An 18,637-nucleotide genomic window follows, 5' to 3' on the forward strand; every position below is an offset into this window, starting at 1 on the left:
ATTCGTAACCCGGATGGGGTTTGTTAGGCCCAATAGATCTGTCTTTAGGATTCGCATCAATTAGGGTTTCTGTTCCCTAATTCTTAGATTACCAGACTAAAAAGGGTGATATTCACTTCGATAATCTAACCATAGAATGTAGTTTCGATTACTTGTGTCTATTTTGTAAAACATTTATAAAAGCAGCGCATGTATTCTCAGTCCCAAAAATATATATTGCAAAAGCATTTAAAAAGGGAGCAAATAAAACTCACAATACTGTATTTCATAGCAATAATGCAAATGACGGCACTGAACAAGTGCAGGGTTGATCTCGGATTCACGAACCTATATTAATTATATATATTTATATGTTGATCAATATCTGTCTAAGAATTTAGGTCAAGTCGTAGTGTATCACAATCCAAATGCTCGAGATTATAATGCAAAAGTCAATAAAAGTCAATTTAACCCAATATGATTTACAAAATTTATACATGTTTATTATGTAACTTAAATAGTCGTTTTATATATTTAAATATATTTATTAGATTTTATTAGAGTAAAATAATACAAGTCATTTATTAATAAATAAAAATTTATATTAAAAGTTATATTAAAAAATTATATATGATAAAAATATATTTTTATATATCTTAAGTAATATAATTTAATAAGTTCACTTAATATTATAAAAATATAGTAGTATGTGTTATGAATGTAATTATATTACGTATGGTAAAAATATCTTTGTATCACATTTTTATTTGGTAAAATAATATTGATAATAATAATAATAAATGAAAGTTGTATTATTTTGTAAAAATAATAATAATTATTATTCTTCTAATAATAATATCAATATTTATATTTACAATGATGATGATAAAATGGTAATTCTAATCATGATAATTTTAATAATAAAGATACTTTTTAATAATAATATTTTTATATAACAATAATAATTCTAAAAATGATACTTTTTAAAAATAATACTAAAATGATAATAATAATGATATTTTATAATAGCAATGATATTTCTATTAAAATTATAATTCTAATAAAAATGATAGTTTTAATATTAATGATACTTTTAATAATAATAACGATAAAAATAATAAAATGATAGTTTTGATAAAAATATTAATTATTTTAATAATAATAATAATACTAATAATAATAATAATAATAATAATAATAATAATAATAATAATAATAATAATAATAATAATAATAATAATAATAATAATAATAATAATAATAATAATAATGAAAAGTTTAATAATAATAGTAGTATGTCTTTTAATCCGTTTATCGAAATCATACGCTTTCTAAATGAAAAGTTATTAATTTTTTGCCAGCTTTCCAACGACATGCATATCATATACCTTACCTCAGTAGCATATATATTAAATTCATGATTTATCATAAACTATATAGCGATGAAAATAAACATTCAAGCAAGCATAATCATATATACTCGAGCACTAGTCAGGGATACACTATTAATATATAAAAGATAAGATATGAATGCTCACGTATCAATATTGAGATTCAATATTGCAGAAAAATACGTAGACGCAACGGAGATGATAAACACTAGGTTGACCTCGCGAGCTATACCCCCGAACATTACCCATAACCTCTATAGCTATATCCCATAATTCCAAAGCTTAAACCCATTTTGAAAACCCGTTTTAGACCACTCGAGCATCACTCCGTCGTACTATTTATGTATAAATAATAATAATTCTATTATTAATAATAAGATTAATAATAATATTAATCTTAATATATATTTATATATATATATATAGATGCGAGAGAGAGATTGAGAGACAGGAGATGAAAATGGATGTGAATTCGAGAGCAAACTACGAGTTTTATAGAATATGACCTCCTCCCTCCTGCCATGCGATCGCATTGGTCTAGAGGGTAATGGCCATGCGATCGCATGGCCTAGCTGTCCAGCACTCCATTGTTTTGTTTGCACTCTGCCGACGATTTTTAATTATTATATATATATAATATATTTAATCTATATAATTATATATAAATTATATTATATTTACATGCATAGTTAAATTATAATCTAAATTCCGAAAACTTGTTCGTTGACACTTGACTCATGTCCCGCTTCCGATTTTTAGAACGACGTTTCGTATGCTTTAAAATCTTGTACTTTACATTTCGTGACTCGTACCTTTGTCAAAATATAAACTAAATTCATTGATAAGTTATATTACTCAAAATGTATCTTGATCATTCGTGTGTTTTGATTCATTGCTTCTTTAAATCAACTTCTCGTTGTTTATTAAAATATATTTAATAATATATATAAAATTTTACTTAAATCAAAACATTTTATAACTATTTTAATATTACATTGTAATATATATATATATATATATATATATATATATATATATATATATATATATATATTAAATTGAAATATTCACTTAATATAATATTTAGTTTTTCAAAACCAATTATATTTCAAAGTCCGTTTTATATCAGTTAACTCCTTTAAATAATAAAAATTATTATATCAAATAATGTTTTTAATAATATGAAAACCAATTAATCAATTTATCAAGGGACACGAGGCAATCAATGTAAAGCACGCTTTGAAAAATTAAACAGGAATCTCCACTAATTTTTGTCTATCGATAAATGACACTTTGTTCTTATTGAAAATCAACTTTACCAATTATTCTGAATATCGTTAAAGAACAGATTTCATAAATCGACGTGGACCTCACAACAGAGACCCGTAATCATATCTTAATATATCTGATAAATCAATCATTTGATATTATCGTAATTCTGTCGATAAACATATTGAAACAAATACGTACATGTAAAGTATTATACATTTAATACTTTGTTAACACTCACAAGTTATAACATATATATATATATATACACATATATATATATATACATATATATATACATATATATATATACATATATATATATATATATATATATATATATATATATATATATATATATATAATCATATCCATTTATATAATGGTTCGTGAATCGTCGAAATTTGCTCGAGGTTAAATGAATGTATGAACACAACTTAAAATTCTTGAGATTCAACTTAACAAACTTTGCTTATCGTGTTGGAATAATATAAAGATAAAGTTTAAATTTGGTCGGAAATATCCGGGTCGTCACAGTACCTACCCGTTAAAGAAATTTCATCCCCGAAATTTGATCGAGGTCTTCATGGATAACAATAAGAATGTTATTATGACGAATATAAGTTAATAATTAAAGTTTTATCATCATTGAGTAATATAAATAAAACAATTTGATTTTGTGAAGAGTGCAAATGAAGCTATCGCAAAAGAGTGAAATGAGTAAGTGTAGATTCTTCATATCTTTTGACTTAGATAGGATTGATTTCCGGAGTTCAAAGGATTTCGAGAAAATCTTCGTCATAATATTTGATTCTTCGGTAATTAAGGAATTTAGGATCCGCTTTGATTAAATGCGACAGCCTGTTTTGATTGCTCTGTCGGATATCTAACTATATATCCACCCCCTTCGTTTCCTCAATTCCACATCTCACACCTTCTATTCTTTCTCCCTCGATTTATATTTTAAGGCATTCACCAATATGCTTCATCCAGTTCTGATTCTTGATATACTCCTAACTTTCATATCTATCGTTCTTCTTTTTCATCTGCCACCGGAGGAATCTATTCACTTCTACTATACTCTTGGTTTTATAGTGTTTCTAGTTCTCCCGTGTCTTTACGTTGCAATACTTATTGATATACACAGTTTGTAATTTATACGCTATCGTCGGGCTTTATATCTTTCCTTATTTTTCGGAGTACCTGCTCTTGTCTTTCTATAATCATTGACATCTACAGTTGATGCTCTCTCCTATTTGCTGCGATTTATACTCCCATTTCTATTTTGGAGCTTCATGCTCTGTTTTCTCTTTTATCCATTAAGCACAGCAAGTAATGGTCCAGAATTCTGAAATGTCCCGTTCATATTGATTATAAACGTTCCATATTAATTGATTTCATCGCGAGGTTTTAACCTCTATATGAGACGTTTTTCAAAGACTGCATTCATTTTAAAAACAACCATAACCTTTATTTTATCGATAAAGGTTTAAAAAAAACATTACGTAGATTATCAAATAATGATAATCTAAAATATACCGTTTACACACGACCATTACATAATGGTCTACAACAAAAATATATTACATCGAAATAAGTTTCTTGAATGCAGTTTTTACACAATATCATACAATCATGGACTCCAAATCTTGTCCTTATTTTAGTTTGCAACAGCGGAAGCTCTTAATAATCACCTGAGAATAAACATGCTTAAAACGTCAACAAAAAAATGTTGGTGAGTTATAGGTTTAACCTATATATTATCAAATTAATATAATAGACCACAAGATTTCATTTATTCAATAATCTTACACTCAAAAGTGTATAAAAATCGTTCTATGATGAACACCTGGTAACCGACATTAACATAATGCATATAGAATATTCCCCGCATACTCGCAAGTATGTCATAAATTGGCAATCGTAATGACCATACAAATTGAAGTATTAAAGCATTCCAAATTCCAGAATGGGGTTTGTTAGGCCCGTAGATCTATCTTTAGGATTCGCGTCAATTAGGGGTCATTTCCGTAATTCTTAGGCTACCAGACTTGAAGGGGCAATATTCGGTTTAATAATCCAACCATAGAATGTAGTTTCGCATACTTGTGTCTATTTTGTAAAACATTTATAAAGCTGCATGTATTCTCATCCCAAAAATATTAGATTTTAAAAGTGGGACTATAACTCACTTTCACAGATTTTTCCTTCGTTGGAAATAAGACTTGGCCACTGGTCGATTCACGAACCTATAACAAATATGTACATATATATCAAAGTATGATTTAAATATATTCACAACATTTTTTATTACGTTTTTATGATGTAAGTTTGTTAAGTTAGCAGTCCTCGTTAGTAACCTACAACTAGTTGTCCACAGTTAGATGTACTGAAATAAATCAATATATATTATCTCGAATCAATCTACGACCCAGTGTATACAAGTCTCAGGCTAGATAACAACTCAAAGTATATATATTATTTTAGAATCAACCTCAACCCTGTATAGCTAACTCAAACATTCCTGCATATAGAGTGTCTATGGTTGTTCCGAAATATATATATAGATGGGTCGATATGATATGTCAAAACATTATATACGTGTCTATGGTATCCCAAGATTACATAATATGTATAACACAATATAAATTAGTTAGGATATGTTTAGTCTAGATTTGTTACAAAATTTTCTTAGCTAAAACTAGCAAATTTATCCAATTTTGTTTTACCCGTCATTTCTTCGTTTCAAATCTGTTTTAAGTGATTCAAGTTGCTATGGTTTCATAATGAACTAAAATTTATGAAAATAAACAGAAAAAATATAAGTTTATAGTCAGAAATACAGGTTATAAGTTATTTTTTAAAGAGGAAGTCTTTTCTGTCGAAAGAACGATATCTTGATGACCATTTTGAAAAACATACTTCCACTTTGAGTTTAACCATGATTTTTGGATATAGTTTCATGTTCATAAGAAAAATCATTTTTCCAGAAGAACAACTTTTAAATCAAAGTTTATCATAGTCTTTAATTATCAAACCCAAAACAGCCCGCGGTGTTACTACAACGGCGTATGTCCGGTTTTACGGTATTTTTCGTGTTTCCAGGATTTAAATCATTAAGTTAGCATATCATATAGATATAGAACAGGTTTTTAGTTGATTTTAAAAGTAAAGTTAGAAGGATTAACTTTATTTGCAAAAAAGTTTAGAATTAACTAAACTATGTTCTAGTGATTACATGTTCTAATCATCGAATAAGATAGTTTTATATATATGAATCGAATGATGTTATGAACATCATTACTACCTCAAGTTTAGTAGGTAAACCTACTGGAAGTGACAAAAATTGATCTAGCTTCAAAGGATTCTTGGATGGCTTGAAAGTTCTTGAAGTAGAATCATGACACGAAAACAAGTTCAAGTAAGATTATCACTCGAAATAAGATTGTTATAGTTACAGAAATTGAACCAAAGTTTGAATATGAGTATTAGCTTGAATTAGAAAGATATCTTACTGTAAATAAGAAAGATTTCTTGAGATTGGATGATCACTTGAAATGGATTAGAAAGCTTGGAAGTAGACTTGTAAACATGAGAGTATTCTTGATTTTATGAAACTAGAACTAATAGAATTTATGAAGAACACTTAGAACTTGAAGATAGAACTGAAGAGAGATGAATTAGATGAAGAAAATTGAAGAATGAAAGTGTTTGTAGGTATTTTTGGTCGTTGGTATATGGATTAGATATAAAGGATGTGTAAGTTTGTTTTCATGTAAATAATTCATGAATGATTTATAATATTATTTGTAATTTTGTGAGATATTTCATGCTAGTTGCCAAATGATGGTTCTCACATGTTTAATGACTCACATGGGCTGCTAAGGAGCTGATCATTGAAGTGTATATACCAATAGGATATACATCTAGAATCTGTGTATTGTACGAGTACGAATATGGGTGCATACGAGTAGAATTGTTGATGAAAATGAATGAGGATGTAATTGTAAGAATTTTTGTTAAGTAGAAGTACTTTGATATGTGTCTTGAAGTCTTTAAAAATTGTACAAATACATCTTAATACACATTTTAACTGAGTCGTTAAGTCATCGTTAGTCGTTAAATGTAAGTGTTGTTTTGAAACCTTTAAATTAACGATCTCATTTAATGTTGTTAACCCATTGTTTATTATATCTAATGAGATGTTAAATTATTATATTATAATGATATTATGATGTATGAATATATCTTAATATGATATATATACGTTAAAATATCGTTACAACGATAATCGTTACATATATGTCTCGTTTTGAAATCCTTAAGTTAGTAGTCTTGTTTTTACATATGTAGTTCATTGTTAACACACTTAATGATATACTTAATTATCATTTTATCATGTTAAACATAGTGTATCTATATCTTAATATGATTCATATGTACTTAGTAAGGCGTTGTTATAACGATAATCGTTATATATATCGTTTCGAGTTTCTTAATTCAATAATCTCATTTTTATGTATATCACTCATTGTTAATACACTTAGTAAGATACTTACTTATCATAATCTCATGTTAACCATATATATATATATATATATATATATATATATATATATATATATATATATATATATATATATATATATATATATATATATATATCATGTAGTTTTTACAAGTATTAACGTTCGTGAATTTCCGGTTAACTTGGGTGGTCAATTGTCTACATGAAACTCATTTCAATTAATCAAATCTTAACAAGTTTGATTTCTTAACATGTTGGAAAAATTTAATCATGCAAATATAGTTTTCATTTAATATATAATCATGGAAAAGTTCGGGTCACTACAGTACCTACCCGTTAAATAAATTTTGTCCCGAAATTTTAAGCGGTTGAAGGTGTTGACGCATCTTCTAGAAATAAGTGCGGGTATTTCTTCTTTATCTGGTCTTCACGTTCCTAGGTGAACTCGGGTCCTCTACGAGCATTCCATCGAACCTTAACAATTGGTATCTTGTTTTGCTTAAGCCTTTTAACCTCACGATCCATTATTTCGACGGGTTCTTCGATGAATTGAAGTTTTTCATTGATTTGGATTTCGTCTAGTGGAATAGTGAGATCTTCTTTAGCAAAACATTTCTTCAAATTCGAGACGTGGAAAATGTTATGTACAGCCGCGAGTTGTTGAGGTAATTCAAGTCGGTAAGCTAATAGTCCGACACGATCTATAATCTTGAATGGCCCGATGTATCTTGGATTTAGTTTCCCCCGTTTACCAAATCGAGCAACACCTTTCCAAGGTGAAACCTTAAGCATGACCATCTCTCCAATTTCAAATTCTATATGTTTTCTTTTAATGTCCACTTAGCTCTTTTGTCGACTTTGAGCGGTTTTTAACCGTTGTTGAATTTGAATGATCTTCTCGGTAGTTTCTTGAATTATATCTGGACTCGTAATTTGTCTATCCCCAACTTCACTCCAACAAATCGGAGACCAGCACTTTCTACCATAAAGTGCCTCAAACGGTGCCATCTCAATACTCGAGTGGTAACTGTTGTTGTAGGAAAACTCTACTAACGGTAGGTGTCGATCCCAACTGTTTCCAAAATCAATAACACATGCTCGTAGCATGTCTTCAAGCATTTGTATCATCCTTTTGCTCTGCCCATCAGTCTGTGGATGATAGGCAGTACTCATGTCTAGACGATTTCCTAATGCTTGTTGTAATCTCTGCCAAAACCTTGAAACAAATCTGCCATCCCTATCAGAGATAATAGAGATTGGTATTACATGTCTGGAGACAACTTCTTTCAAGTATAATCACTCCAACTTCTCTATTTTGTCATCTTCTCTCATTGGTAGAAAATGTGCTGATTTGGTGAGACGATCGACTATTACCCAAATAGTATCATAACCACTTGCAGTCCATGGTAATGTTTTCCCATTTCCATTCTGGGATTTCAGGTTGCTGAATTAGACCTAATAGTTTCTGATGTTCAGCTTTGACCTTAGAACACTTCAAACATTCTCCTACTTATTTAGCAATATCGGCTTTCATACCCGGCTACCAAAAGTGTTTCTTGTGATCTTTGTACATCTTCCCCGCTCCGGGATGTATTGACTATCTGGTTTTATGTGCTTCCTTAAGTACCATTTCTCTCACATCTCTAAACTTTGGCACCCAAATTCTTTCAACTCTATATCGGGTTCCGTCTTCCCGAATATTAAGGTGTTTCTCTGATCCTTTGGATACTTCATTCTTCAAATTCCCTTCTCTTACAACTCCCTACTGCGCCTCCTTTATTTGAGTAGTAAGGTTAGTACGAATAATTATATTCATAGATTTTACCCGCATAGGTTCTCTGTCCTTTCTACTCAAAGCGTCGGCTACCACATTCATCTTCCCCGGATGGGAATGAATCTCGAAATCGTAATCATTCAATAACTCAATCCACCTACGCTGCCTCATGTTTAGTTATTTTTGATTAAATATGTGCTGGAGACTTTTGTGATCTGTATATATAATACTTTTAACCCCATATAAGTAGTGCCTCCAAGTCTTTAATGCAAAAACAACCACGCCTAATTCCAAATCATGCGTCGTATAATTCTGCTCGTGAATCTTCAATTGTAAAGACGCATAAGCAATTACCTTCGTTCGTTGCATTAATACACAACCGAGGCCTTGCTTTGAAGCGTCACAATATATCACAAAATCATAATTCCCTTCAGGCAATGACAATATAGGTGCCGTAGTTAACTTTTTCTTCAACAATTGAAACGCTTTCTCCTGCTCATCCTTCCATTCAAATTTCTTCCCTTTATGCGTTAATGCAGTCAAGGGTTTTGCTATTTTGGAAAAATCTTGGATGAATCTTCTGTAGTAACCAGCCAATCCTAAAAATTGACGTATATGCTTCGGGGTTTTTGGGGTTTCCCACTTTTCAACGGTTTCAATCTTTACCGGATCCACCTGAATACCTTCTTTGTTCACTATGTGACTGAGGAATTGAACTTCTTCCAACCAAAATGCACACTTTAAAAATTTAGCGTACAGTTTTTCTTTCCTCAATAACTCTAGCACTTTTCTCAAATGTTCTTCGTGCTCTTGATCATTCTTTGAGTAAATAAGTATGTCATCGATGAAAACAATAACAAACTTGTCAAGGTATGGTCCACACACTCAGTTAATGAGGTCCATGAACACAGCTGGTGCGTTAGTCAACCCAAACGGCATAAGCATAAACTCGTAATGATCGTAACAAGTTCTGAAAGCAGTCTTAGGAATATCATCCTCCTTCACCCGCATTTGATGATACCCAGAACGTAAATCAATCTTCGAATAAAATGACGAGCCTTGTAGTTGATCAAATAAGTCATCGATTCTCGGTAGTGGATAATGGTTCTTGATGGTAATTTTGTTCAACTATCGATAGTCGATACACAACCTGAATGTACCATCCTTCTTTTTGACAAACAAAATAGGAGCTCCCCATGGTGATGTACTTGGTCGTATAAAACCACGCTCTTAAAGTTCTTGTAGTTGGCTTTGGAGTTCCTTCATTTCACTGGGTGCGAGTCTGTATGGAGCACGAGCTATTGGTGCAGCTCCTCGTACAAGATCTATTTGAAATTCAACGGATCGGTGTAGAGGTAGTCTCGGTAATTTTTTCGGAAATACATCGGGAAATTCTTTTGCAACGGGAACATCATTGATGTTCTTTTCTTCGGTTTGTACTTTCTCGACATGTGCTAAAACAGCATAGCAACCTTTTCTTATTAGCTTTTGCGCCTTCAAATTACTAATAAGATTTAGCTTCGCGTTGCTCTTTTCTCCGTACACCATTAAGGGTTTTCCTCATTCTCGTACAATGCGAATTGCATTTTTGTAACATACGATCTCTGCTCTCTCCTTTTTCAACCAGTTCATTCCAATTATTACATCAAAACTCCCTAACTCTACTGGTATCAAATCAATCTTAAACGTTTCGCTAACCAGTTTAATTTCTCGATTCCTATATATTTTATCTGTCGAAATTAATTTACCGTTTGCTAATTCGAGTAAAAATTTATTATTCATAGGTGTTAATGGACCACTTAATTTAGCCCAAAAATCTCTACTCATATAGCTTCTATCCGCACCCGAATCAAATAAAACATAAGCAGGTTTTTCATCATTAAGAAATGTACCCGTAACAAGCTCCGGGTCTTCTTGCGCTTCTGCCGTATTAATATTGAAAACTCTTCCGCTGCCCTGTCCATTAGTATTCCCCTGATTTGGGCATTCATTTCTGATATGACCCGGCTTCCCACATCCATAACAAGTAATGGCGGTATTATTTGTTCTGACATTATTTGTTGCTTTATTCGTGTTAGCCATTGGTCCGTAAACTTCACACTTTGTCGTACCATAACCATTTCTATTACACTTAGTACACGATGTCGTACAAATCCCAGTCGGATGGTATCCTTCACACCTCTGGCATGGTTTCTGCGTCTAGTTGTTATTGTTAGGATTATTGTTGTTGCGGTTGTTGTTATTGTTGGAACGGTTATTGTAGTTATTGTAGTTGTTGTTGGAATTGTTATTGTTGTTGCAGTTAAAGTTGCGGTTGTGGTGGTAGTTATTGCGTTTTTAATTGTGATTATTGTTGTTATTGTTGTTGTATTGGTGACTCTTGTCACTGTTTTCTTCCCACTTCCTCTTGACTTGTTTTGTGTTGGCTTCTTCGGTCGCTTGCTCTTTAATTCTTCCCTCACTCTGATTTATGAGTTTGTGACCTGTTCTACTTGCCTTTTGTATGGAGGCGGGCTCGTGTGAACTCACATCTTCTTGAATCCTTTCTGGTAACCCTTTTACAAGTGCGTCAATTTTCTCTTCTTCATCTTCGAACGCTCCCGGACACAATAGGCGCAACTCTGTGAATCGTCGTTCGTACGTGGTAATATCAAACCCTTGTGTTCGTAACCCTCAAAGCTCTACATTGAGCTTATTGACCTCGTTTCTGGGATGGTACTGCTCGTTCATTAAGTGTTTAAATGCTGACCATGGTAGTGCGTAAGCAGCATCTTGTCCCACCTGTTCTAGATAAGTGTTCCACCATGTTAATGCAGTACCCGTGAAGGTATGCGTAGCGTACTTTACTTTGTCTTCTTCAGTGCACTTACTTATGGCAAACACCAATTCAACCTTCTCAGTCCACCGTTTTAATCCGATTAGACCCTCGGTTCCATCGAATTCCAAAGGTTTACAGGCAGTGAATTCTTTGTAGGAGCATCCTACACGAGTTCTCGTGGTGTTTGTTCCATTGCTGGATTCAGAGTTATTGTTATTTTGCATCGCAGCCTGTACTGCGGCTATGTTTGCTGTAAGGAAAGCACGGAAGTCTTCCTCGCTCATGTTCAAATTCTGACGAGTCGTCGGTGCCATTTCCTTCAAATATAGCCCAAAAGAATTAAGTTAATCATATAGAATATTAGGAGTAGTCAATAGTATTTCGTAGCATAATATGAACTCATTTATAAAAGCTTTTTCTTCATATTAGCGTTTTATAGTTTTAATTCGGGTAGTACCTACCCGTTAAGTTCATACTTAGTAGCTAATATACCATTCAACTACTACAATTCTATATGAAAAACTGATTATAATAATATTTTGCGTTCAAACCTTTATACAATATTTTACAAACTTACAATACCGCTATAATATATATAGCATGAAATATAGCACATAATAACTTTGATACAAAACAGTTGTGACAAGAATCCTAGTTAATATGCATCTCATTCAGTAAAGGCAATAAAAACACGTAATTCATAAGTCCATAAACAAGTCATGCATTCTTGTTTTACTAAGACTACTTCCCATCCTTGGTCTTGTCGAACATAACCATTGTGGCCGTTGACAAGACAGCATGTTTTAACATCGTCAAAGGGACGAGGGTTTCGAAATACCCAACAACCCCATAATAATCTAAAAACCTTGTTTCTCACCCCAACTACTGAATCCATCACTTGTGGGAAGGTTTTATTTAAAAGTTGTAATCCGATGTTCTTTTTCTAACTTTGGTGAGAAGCGTACATCACTAACCCGTAAGCATAACATGCTTCTTTATGTTGCATGTTAGAAGCTCTTTCTAACTCATGAAGTCCTACGTTGGGATATGTTGAGTCAAAATAGGTTTTTAACCCGTAGCGTAAAATTGCATTTGGGTTCCCCGCATTTAACGCTTTAAAGAAAACACGGCGTAACTTACGGTGTCCCCAATATGATATACCCCATCTTTCAAATGAAAGCCTTTTATAAACTAAGGCATGCCTGGAACGTTCTTCAAATGTTTACAAACTATTTCCATAAATAATTGTGCCGACGAATTCTAACCGACTTTAGACAAGATTTCATCAATCATGTCCCCGGGTAGGTCTTCTAAAATTTTTGGTTGTCTATCCTTAACATCCATTGTGTTTTTATATTGTAAAACAGACGAGAATTAGTTCGTAAAAGATAATTATCAAATACTACTAGCAATTTTCACATATAACAAGAAAAGTACAAGCACACTTATATTACATATTTTACACCTCATGATTACAACTCTTTATTCCGACTGTAAGACCCTAATTAGTTTGTACAGTAGTGTAATTATGTTACATAGAGTGTGGGTAATGTTGTGCAGTTAGACAGAAGTCACTGAGTGAGCTGAGCCTAGTGCGCGCCGCGCATACTAAAGGGAGCGCGCCGCGCACACTAAAGGGAGCGCGCCGCGCACCCCTTACTGTAGCCGGGTTCCAGCTTTTTAAATCAGATATTTTGATGGGCATTTTGATAAATTCACTTATGGACGGGTTAAAGACAGATATGTCAGTTTGGGGAGCACCATTACTCCATTATCAACAACCTTATCACTTTAACTTTAATTCTAGAGAGAGATTGCGATTTTTGAGAGAGAAGGTTTAAATCCAAGAGGAAGGAGCTTGTTTTGGGTTAAAGTTCAAGCATTAAAGTCGTTCATCTTATCTCTAGCTTCATTGTGGTATGTTCTAATTTTATTTTCCTTACTTTGATTTAGTGTAAGGGTTAGGGTTTGAGTAAATGATGAACACAAACCCATTATTGGTGATTTTGGGTGTTCTTGGGTAAAATTGAGTCTTGAATACTAATTGGTGACTAGTCTAGGGTTTCAAAGTATTAAATGATGTTTATGAACCCTAATTGGTGAGTTAATTGCTAACATACCTAGTTATTTAGTAAATGGGTGTTGGTTAGTTAGTGGATGACCCGAAATGGGTGTGTTGTCTTAAAATGGTTATTTGGGTAATAAATTGACCTAGTATGGAAAGATGGGTATGAATTACCCTAATTATGTGTGAGTTGGTGTTGTTGGACCTTAATCACTAGATTTTAAGTGATTAGTGGTGGTCTTGACTTTAATTGGGCGGTTTTGGTATAAATGGGCGATTTAATACATTAAGTCATTAAATGCTCATGTGTAAGTGTTAGTATTGAGTCCACTTAGCTTGTGTGTTGATCAAGTACTTATTATATTAGGTACTTTGCTTTGAAGCTTGTGGAGTTTGAAATCGTCATCTAATTATTAAGGTGAGTGGAATAATTATATGCGTATGTATATAATGTATCTATTTGTTGTAGCATGAAAGGTGTAGTGTCGAGGTGTTAAGACACCACGTTTCACGTGAAGGGTGTAGCATCGAGGTGTTAAGATGCCACTCGGGTGTAGCATCGAGGTGTTAAGATGCCACCTAGGAGTGTAGTGTAGAGGTGTTAAGACACCACTCCGTAAAATAATGAGTGTGGCATCGAGGTGTTAAGATGCCACTCGGGGTGATGTGCCGAGGTGTTAAGGTGCCACCCTAGGGGTTAGTGGTGCGAGGTGTTAAGTGCCCTAATGGATGTTATGAACACCGATGGCGTTTTCGCGAGCGCCGTTCCCTTATACTATTGGTCGACCATGGTTACTTGTGTTGTAAGCATATTATATCATTTCGAGTTATATTATTATGCGGTTGTTGCTAGCTTGTGGTATTGGAGATTATAGCTTGTTAATGTGACGATAAGCTAATTGTGTTGCTAGCATGTTTGCGGTTTGTGTAAGTGTATGCAAGTAGGTATAATTATATATGTATTCGTATAATTATTGCATTCACTAAGCTTTGCTTACCCTCTCGTTGTTTACCATTTTATAAGTTCGATTTTGGACAAGGGTAAGGGCATCGTTTTGGACTAGAGATCCCGCTTGATACTAGGGGACGCTTTTGGCTTTAGTAGCTCTTGGAGTTTGACCGGTAGTTGGGTAGTTTAATCCCAAACGCCATGCTCATTGTGTAGTTTGGAACTTAAACTTTTTGGTGGTCGAAACTCTAAACTTGTATTAAACTTGTATTTTGGGTCGTGTGGGCCCCGCTTGTAAAACATCATTTTTATGTTTGATTCGTGTTAGTTTTACATATATAAGTTTGTTGTGAAAAGCGTTCGGTCTAAAAGTGTCGGGAAGTCGAAAATCTTTTCGCGAAAAATGGACATTTTGATCAGAACTGTCTCAGGCCTTGTGCGCGCCGCGTACAGGCAGTGGTGCGCGCCGCGCACCCTCCAGATCAGTTTTAAATTTTTTTTTATTCCGCATTTTTGGTTGGTTAACGGGTTGGGTTGTTACAAGTGGCATCAGAGCATGGTCTAAGGGATTTAGGTACCTTGAGATAGGCGCCTAGACTTAGACTTTTGTGTGCGCGTGTATGCGGGACTTGTAGGACTTTGGGTCGGATCGGGATGGTTAGTGCATAGGTTTATGTGAACTAATCATGCGCTATTTGTTTGTGTTGTGTTTAGCAATCATCAAGCGAGATAGGCGTTGTACTAGCGAGTTAATGTGACGTGCTCGCGTAGTAATGACTAGCTACCATTGTTACGGGCGCAAATCGTGTTAAACAAGCAATGTACGACGATTGTTGAGCGAGATGGAGTAGTGTGGCATATATGTATATACACATGTAATTGTCCTTTCGTTTTGTGGTTTAACCTATTTCGTTTTATAGAATGAAGATGAGAAACGGTCCCGATCATGATAACAGAAGTACAAGCGAGGACGCTGAGTTTTCGGCCAAGGTTGAGGCCGTCTTTAAAAAGGTAAAAGCGGATTTTCTTACGGACGTCCGAAAGGTCTTTCAAGATTCGGTCGATGGGCAGGTGACCGATTTAATAAATGAACGAATGAAGGCCACTATCGAAGAGGCCCTTGACGCTAGGAATATCTATCATCGCGGTGAAGAAGGCGATTCAAGGCGGGACTTCCACTACAAGAACTTCAAGGATGCTCAACCTCCGATGTTTAATGGGGTGCGGGATCCTTTAAAAAGTACATGTTGGATCTCCGATATTGAGGGAGCTTTCCGTACCGCGGAATGTCCTCCCGAAAAGAAGACGAGGTATGGTTCTAGCATGTTACGCGAAGAAGCTAAGTTGTGGTGGGACGATAAAATCAACTTGTATGGTGAAGAACAATGTATGGGTTTGACTTGGAAAGACTTCAAGAAAGAGTTTTTCAAAGAATACCGAACTTCTTCGACCTCGATAGAATCCGGGACGAGTTGCACCATTTGCAAGGTTCCATGGATTTGGTTACCCTCAAGTCTACATTCTTGGCAAAGACTCGTTTTTTCCCGGAATATGTTGGTGATGATCATAAGCTCATGAAGGATTTCTACCGTACTTTGAATGATGAGTACAAGGGGAAGATTAGTCGGGGTATGGCTAAGTATTTTGATGAATTGTTTGAGTTGGCTCGGGGTCTTGAGCCGGAGGTTCCAAGAAAGAGTGATTTCATATTTTCCAAAAGAAAGTTTGAAGGTTTAAGATACTCTAACGCCTCAAGCAAGAAGAGCAAGAGCAAGAGCAAGAGGGGGGCCGAAAGTGTCAATAGTGCAAAGAAGGGCACTACCAGTGGGTTTTCTTATACATGCTACAATTGTGGGCAACCGGGTCATATGGCTCGTGAGTGTCCGAAACCATCTTCCGAAAACAAAGTCACTTGTTTTAATTGCGGCAAAGAAGGGCCTAAGAAGCCGGAGTGTCCCGACTTGCGAAACGACAATGTGAAGCGGTTAGAGAAGGCGGCGGGTACGGCTAGGTGTCGCAACTACTTGATGACTAATGATGAAGCCAAACAATCGAACGAAGTTGTCTCAGGTACTTTCATGGTTAATTCTAATCCGGCGAGGATTCTTTTCGATAGCGGTGCAAATTTGTCGTTTGTGTCTCCTAAATTTGTGCCTAAACTTAATAGACCGTTAGCTAAGTTAAGTCGTTCGATAGAAGTCGAAATAGCGGACGACAAGACGGTGCTAGTGGTTGATGTGTGTGAAAATTGTGATGTTGTTTTTGGTGCCGAAACCTTTAAAATTGATCTTATTCCAATGACCTTGGGCAACTTTGATATTGTCATTGGTATGGATTGGCTCGATCGTTATAGAGCCGATATTGCATGCCATGATAAGTTTATTCGTGTGAAGACCCTAAGTGGGGGAGAGTTAATTATTCATGGTGATAAGCGAAGGAGACCGGTGCCGATATGCACTTTTACACGGGCACGTCGTTTTTTTGTTACCTGTGGCATGGCTTTCCTTGCTCATGTTGTTGATACTCGCAATGAGCCACAACCTATTCGTGAAATTCCGGTTGTTAGTGAATTCGAAGACATTTTTCCGGACGAATTACCGGGTGTTCCGGCGGAAAGACAAGTTGAGTTTCGTATTGAGTTGGTTCCGGGAGCTACTCCCATTGCTAAAACTCCTTATCGTTTAGCACCAACGGAAATGAAAGAGTTGTTAAATCAAACCCAAGAGTTGCTCGAGAAGGGTTTTATTCGACTGAGTGCTTCGCCATGGGGCGCTCCGGTGTTATCTGTGAAGAAGAAATATGGTAGTATGCGTATGTGCATTGATTACCGTGAGTTGAATAAAGTGACGATCAAGAATCATTATCCATTACCTAGGATTGACGATTTATTTGATCAACTTCAAGGTGCAACGTATTTCTCTAAGATCGACCTACGGTCCGGCTATCACCAAATGCGGGTCCGTGAGGAAGATATAGAGAAAACAGCTTTTCGAACGCGTTACGGGCATTATGAGTTTGTAGTTATGCCCTTTGGTCTTACGAATGCACCGGCGGCATTCATGGATCTTATGAACCGAGTGTGCCAACCTATGTTGGACAAGTCGGTAATAGTGTTCATTGACGACATACTAGTCTACTCGAAAAGTATGAACGAACATGAACATCATTTGCGTAAAGTATTGAAGACGCTACGAAAGGAGAAGTTGTATGCAAAGTTCTCCAAATGTGAATTTTAGCTAAGGGAAGTTCAATTCCTTGGTCATATTGTGAACAAAAACGGTATTCAAGTAGATCCGGGGAAGATCGAGACGGTGAAGAGTTGGGGACGACCGACTACGCCTACAGAAATCTGAAGTTTTCTCGGATTGGCTGGTTATTATCGTCGGTTTATCCACTATTTTTCTAAGATCGCTTCTCCGTTGACGAAATTGACAAGGAAGAATGCGAGGTTTGTTTGGGAGAACGAGCAAGAAATTGCTTTTCAATTGTTAAAAGAGAAGTTGTGTCAAGCTCCGGTGTTAGTGTTACTGGAAGGTGTTGAAGACATGGTGGTTTATTGTGATGCTTCCTTAAATGGTCTCGGGTGTGTTCTAATGCAAAGAGGTAAAGTCATCGCTTATGCCTCTCGACAATTAAAGGAACATGAAACGAGGTATCCGACTCATGATCTTGAGTTGGCGGCGGTTGTGCATGCGTTGAAAATTTGGCGCCATTACTTGTATGGTGTCAAGTGTACGATTTATTCGGATCATAAGAGTTTGAAACACCTCTTTAATCAACGAGATTTGAATTATCGCCAACGTAGGTGGATGGATGTGGTGAAAGACTACGATTGTGAAATACTTTATCATCCGGGTAAGGCGA

This window comes from Rutidosis leptorrhynchoides, chromosome 1 (assembly GCF_046630445.1).
Source record: "Rutidosis leptorrhynchoides isolate AG116_Rl617_1_P2 chromosome 1, CSIRO_AGI_Rlap_v1, whole genome shotgun sequence".
In the NCBI taxonomy this organism is placed as follows: Eukaryota; Viridiplantae; Streptophyta; class Magnoliopsida; order Asterales; family Asteraceae; genus Rutidosis; species Rutidosis leptorrhynchoides.